Below are 6776 nucleotides of genomic sequence, written 5' to 3'. Positions count from 1 at the left end.
AAGGCAGCTGGTGTAATTTGTTATGGATTGTATGAAAGCAGGAGCTGTCATCTCTCTCTCTCTCTCTCTCTCTCTCTCTCTCTCTCTCTCTCTCTCTCTCTCTCTCTCTCATTTGTTTTCGATGGCTGTTTCATAAATGCAAGAGTCGCTCTCCTCTGTACAACTTTTGGTTAAGTAATTACGTTAATTTAATTATAATAGCTGTGTTTCAATCGAGAAACCTACTTTCCTGTTCCACTAATGTCACATGTCAATTTATTTTGTTGTAATGTAGAACTTTTTCAGGCTGCAGCGAAGGACAGTTGCCGACGAATTGTTTGGTGGGCACAATTGAACGCTACTAGTGTTGAATTGGCATTTACTTTATCAAACTTTTATTTCAGTGTCCCTGACATCTCCTTTACTCATCTTTTATATCAGTATCCCGGCAACGTAATTACGCAAAATGAGTAAATTTGAGATCGGTCACTGGCCTCTAAACAATGCCGTCTGTCAGCGTTCTCTTCGGTCTGGTGGGAACCTGACGCTGAATGGCGAAATGCAATTTCATCTTTAAGAAGTAAACATTTTCTGTGTACCATTCTACACATTCAGGAGCTTTGCTACCAGAACGAGTGATTAAATAGTTTCATAATATTATAATTTTTATCAAAAACCAGTAATACTATAAGCGCTTCCGCAAACAATTATTCAGTCCTGAGGTGTACCATCCAAAACAGGACGGAATGCGTAAGTCTGAAAAGTACATTAGCGTGCTTCGTTACTGGGACGACCTTGTAGCACACAAAGATGTGCTCTGCATACTGAAGTTTTCTATGAATATAAGATAAACATTACTTTGCGCACCCGTCCACGATTTAGAGAATTTCCTTTCGGTACTGGATACAATCGACCTCATACAGGAAGATGCGAAAAGTACTGTCGGCAATGCTGCACCGCCGTCCGTAAACCAGAACGGGCACTGCAATAACACAAGTTGCAACGGCAGGTCACAAGGTTAACAGTTGCGCGACCAAAACAACAGTATTGGAAATCCACAAAACGGACAACCACTTTATCAGCGACCGCGTCGCAATAACAACCAGTATCATCCCGCATATCAAGGTGCTCTTAATCGGAATCTGAAGGGGCACTGGCAAAAGAGCAATAGGAACCATGGGCAACAGGGCCACAACAGCCAATGTGCGGGGTCAGTCTTGTCCTGCAAATCAAGGACGTGTCACCGGTTCCAGAAACAATGACGTATCTTCACCGAACTAAATACAAAACACTAGCCTTCACATATGTATAGTCGATCCGGCTGTGCCTTTCGGGGTGTCAAACTAGATGCGGCTGCATCCAGCTACCTTTTGTCAGTTGTGGGATGGAATGGGGAAATATTTTTAATGAGCAACTCTGCACGCTGAGATATAACGACGACACTGACATTCGACAAGAATTGGTTAATGAGGCATGTAAGTGGATACGCAAAGTGGAAGGTACACCCACCACACTTACACTGGACATGGGTCGGTATTCTGTCATTCAACTGCCGAATCTGAGATTCACTTTTCGTACCTGCTGCCTCGATAATGCTATTCAATTCCACTAAATTTGTGTTGATTGCGTGCTCACTTCACTGAATTCCATCATTCAGCTGCCCCACCTGAGATTCATCTTTAGCAGCTGGTGCTTTCACACTGCAGTCCAATTCCATTAATCTTCCTTTGATTGACTCGATTTTTGTCTTGAAAGGTGGCTACACTGAGTCACAGCGCCAGAGATTTCGCTAAAGAGCATTATTCAGCCGCCTCCACTGGCAGTTGCAGCTGAGAAGTTGCTGTGGGCAGTGGTAGTTCTGAGGTAGGCGTAGTTGCAGCACTAGTTGTGAGCATGTCGTGTGCAGTTGTTCTGATGGGCTAGACAGCTGATGCAGTTCGATTGGGGATGTTGTAATGATCAGATCGTATTTTTCGTCAATATATATGAGGTAATTCAACAACGTTTTCCATGGATCCCTCGGAGAGGAGGTTCTAGGATGTGGAAAAATTCAAAGTTTTTATTTTTTTACCTTTATTCCTTATCATATAATTAACCCTATTTAGAAGAACCGTTAACAGTTCTGGTGACACTGTAAGATAATTAAAACAACTTCTTGGGACATCCATTACAAATTATTTCAGCAAGGATGCTGAGCAACCGAGCTGACATCTTTTCTTCATACAGTTACGAATCGAAACTCGTTTCTTATTTTTTCTTACGCAGCGATTTCCAGCAACAAGCTTCAACTCCATCACAACTCGTGCGACGTGCAGCTGCCAGAACTTTCATTTCAAACACGACTCAAGAACTCACAAAACGACGAAACTAAATTTATACTAGTTTCGCCGTGTCTACAGTCAAATATGAAACCATTCGCGTGCAACTCATTCCATGCAACGAGTGGCGCAAACCAATGTCGTCGTGTAAACTCGGCTTAACGGTCACCAACAAGGAAACCAATATGTGCAGAAAAACCATTATTTCGACTCTCCTTGCAACGCGTCGTAACTATGATGGCTAACGCAAATGCAATGAGCACAGTTTCCAGCGCACATTTAATAACCGTAGGTTCTGTTGGCAGCAGAATCATCCACAACTACAGATCATCATGAATGAACCAGGCAGCCGATATCATCCTCAGCCTAGTACGTCAGAATGAAGTAACAGAACATTACAGATAGTTGAAATGCCACAGCATCCTTCCGCAAATAACAGCACGCCAGAAAGAATTTGACTAGATACAGCACCATTTTCATCTTCCAGCCACGTGACCAACACTTTTGATATAAAAGATTTTGTTCACGAAAATGTCACTTTTGACGATATACGATTTTACATGAAAACCCACTTATACAAAAAACTATTTCTCACCCTGTTATTGAAGTAAAAATTGGATCGTTCACATTTTCAGCAGTAAACGATTCTGGATCATCTATTTCGGTAATAAATAAAGAGACTTTCAGCAAATGTAAAAACGAAAACAATTATCCTACGTTACCACTAGGCAAAACCAAAGTAAAAGAGGCAGTATCCAGTAAAGGAGTAGATGTAAATTACAGACACACTTATCAGTTTTTATTGCAGGTCATACGTTTCACACAAACTTTTGGACTGTTCCTTCACTGACAACAGACGTTATTATAGGCACTAATTTTTTGGTGCAACACAACCCAATCATCGATTTCAAAAACTCTTATTTGATGTTAAAGAATGGAAAAGAACAGCTTGCATTGAAATTTCAGCACACATTATCAGCAGAAGAACAGGGAATTAATCGAATAGAGTCATTTCTACGTCCCGTAACATAGACTGGCATTCCACATTTTCACAGATATCTATGTGCACAACTACGATAAACCAGACCAATTTGATTACGACGTTATACAAACTATTTCTGAGAAAGTAAAACAGAGCATACAGATGACGAACGAAGTCAACTACGCAATATTCTTTTACAGCAAGCCCCAGTTTTCGACAACATCCCTCGTACGATGTCCGGTTTTATGTACGAATTTCAAGTTAAACAGCACAACACATTTATAGGCAAACATTATCCTATTCCTTGTATACGAGAACAATTCAAGAAAGACCTACAAGCTATGCTAGACCAAGGCATTATCGAGCCGGCAGTTAGTCCGTATATACATTGATAAGAAGAAAGACGGCTCACTTCGCCTTGTACTTTTCTTGTCACGTTAATGACATTATCATTACTGAAACCGATAGCCCACAGACACTAGAAAGACTTCTTCAGAAATTTCATAGTACTTCTACCTATTCCACCTTAGACTTAAAATCCGGGTTTTGGCAGATTCAATTTCATTTGAACTGCAGAAAGTAGACAGCTTTTCTTTGTTTTAGTGATAGTTGTCAATTTTGCAAGTTACCGTTTGGTTTAAAAATTTCTTCAGCAGCATTTATTCGTGGTATAACCACAATACTTCCGAAAGAATTACAACGTACGTAGACGACATCCTTATAGCAGAAGCTAACTGGTCTCAACACACACTACTGACCATTAAAATTGCTACACCACGAAGATGACGACAGGAAGAAGATGCTGCGATATGCAAATGATTAGCTTTTCAGAGCTTCACACAAGGTTGGCGCCGGTGGCGACACCTACAACGTGCTAACATGAGGAAAGTTTCCAACCGATTTCTCATACACAAACAGCAGTTGACAGACGTTGCTTGGTGAAAACTTGTTGTGATGCCTCGTGTAAGGAGGAGAAATGCATAACATCACGTTTCCGACTTTGATAAAGGTCGGATTGTGGCGTATCGCGATTGCGGTTTTTATCGTATCGCGACATTGCTGCTCGCGCGTTGGTCGAGAACATGGAATCGGTGGCTTCAGAAGGGTAATACGGAACGCCGTGCTGGATCCCAACGGCCTCGTGTCATTAGCAGTCGAGATAACAGGCATCTTATCCGCATGGCTGTAACGGATCGTGCAGCTACGTCTCGATCCCTGAGTCAACAGATGGCGACGTTTGCAAGACAACAACCACATGCACGAACAGTTCGACGACGTTTGCAGCAGCATGGACTATCAGCTCGGAGACCGTGGCTGCGGTTACCCTTGACGCCAGACAGGAGCGCCTGCGCTGGTGTACTTAACGACGAACCAGAGTGCACGAATGGCAAAACGTCAATTTTGTCGGATGAATCCATGTTCTGTTACAGCATCATGATGGTCGCATCCGTGTTTGGTGACATCGCGGTGAGCGCACGTTGGAAACTGTGTATTCGTCATTGCCATACTGGCGTATCACCCTGCGTGATGATATGGGGTGCCATTGGTTACATGTCTCAGTTACCTCTTGTTCACAATGACGGCACTTTGAACAGATGTGTTAAGACCCGTGGCTCTACCCTTCATTCGATCCCTGCGAAATCCTACATTCAGAAGGATAATGCACGACCACATATTGCAGGTCCTGTACAGGCATTTCTGGATACAGAAAATGTTTGACTGGTGCCCTGGCCAGCACATTCTCCAGATCTCTCACCAATTGAAAACGTCTGGCCAATGGTGGCCGAGCAACCGGCTCGTCACAATACGCTAGTCACTAGTCTTGATGAACTGTGGTATCGTGTTGTAGCTTTATGGGCAGCTGTACCTGCACACGCCGTCCAAGTTCTGTTTGACTCAATGCCCAGACGTGCAAAGGCCGTTAATACGGTCAGAGGTGGTTGTTCTGGGTACTGATTTCTCAGGATCTATGCACCCAAATTGCGTGAAAATGTAATCACATGTCAGTTCTAGTATAATATGTTTGTCCAATGAATACCCGTTTATCATCCTCATTTCTTCATGGTGTAGCAATTTTAATGGCCAGTAGTGTAATTTCAGTCTTAAACAACTGTTACAAACTTTTCATGCACAAGGAGTCACAGTTAACCTTAGTAAATTACACTTTGGCAAAACCTTCGAAAAATTTCTTAGCAGACGGCATTGCGCCTGATCCTAAAACACTTCAAGCTTTACGTGACATTACTGTCCCAACGACTAAGAAAGGACCCCATACTTTTCTATGATTACTTAATTTTTTCCTAAATTTATTCATTACTCTGCTTTGGACACCCCTAGATTATGCCAGTTGACAGGCAAAAACCCTATTTGGTCCTGGGATAACCAAGCACAATCTGAATTTTTTTAACCTGAGACATTCTTTGTTGAATACACCACTTTTATCACACCCAGACTCAACCAAAAATTTTACATTTCCATTGCTACACACAGTTCTAACACTGCTCTAAGCATATACATGTTTCAGGAAATCGAAGGAGGTGGTACTACAGTAATCAAAAACATCGCATTTGCAAGTCGCATTGTATCACCTGCTGAACAGAATTATTCAGTTACAGAGCTTGAAACATTATGTGTTGTATGGGCATTTACCAGATTTAGGCTTTTCTTTATGGAAGACTACTACCGTTTACACAGATCACAAAGCTATGACGTTTTTACTTTCTGCCAAATTCACACATGACAGATTACGTAGATGGAAACTTTATTTATAGGAATTTGATTTTACAATTGTTCACATTTCTGGTGCGAAAAATATTGTAGCATACGCACTATCCCGTTCTCTCAGCAACAATCACCAAGACGTCGCAGCCAACTTCTGCTAAACAAATTTCAGCCTCATGTATATTCAACAAGTTGCATTTTAAAATTTCATTTCCTCATTACGAGACATTGCGCAAGAACAGAGCAAAGACAATGTATGGAAAGAAATTAAATACCTTTGGGAAGACAGGAATAACGTTAGCATTAGAAACAATTATACTGTATGCAACAACATTCTGTTTCGTCGCCTTTCTCGCCCTGAGAGCAACAACTGGTTACTCTTCGTTCCTGAAGAGCTTGTTAACAAATTACGGCCCATTATGGAGCCAGAAAATGTTTTCTCAACCCAAGACAGAATGTTTTGCCAATATGGAAAAAATTATTCAACGAGTTTTAGCGTCATGTAAAATCTGCCAGAAAGCTTAATCATCCACTACTTCACATATTCCACCATTATATCTTATTGTACCCATTAAATTAAAATGAACTCACTTCGAAATTTGTTACATTTACTCCGCTACGCAAAGCTACTGCTAAATCTGTTTCAAACGCATTGGTAAAACATTTTCTACCTCATGTAGGTCATGTACTGAAAGTAATTTCCGACAATGGACCACAATTTCGATCTGCAACATGGGCACGTTTGTTGTAACAGGCTAGAAACATTTCTCCGATTT

Source organism: Schistocerca gregaria, chromosome 1, assembly GCF_023897955.1.
Source record: "Schistocerca gregaria isolate iqSchGreg1 chromosome 1, iqSchGreg1.2, whole genome shotgun sequence".
NCBI classification, from domain to species: Eukaryota; Metazoa; Arthropoda; class Insecta; order Orthoptera; family Acrididae; genus Schistocerca; species Schistocerca gregaria.
This window is presented reverse-complemented; position numbering follows the sequence as displayed.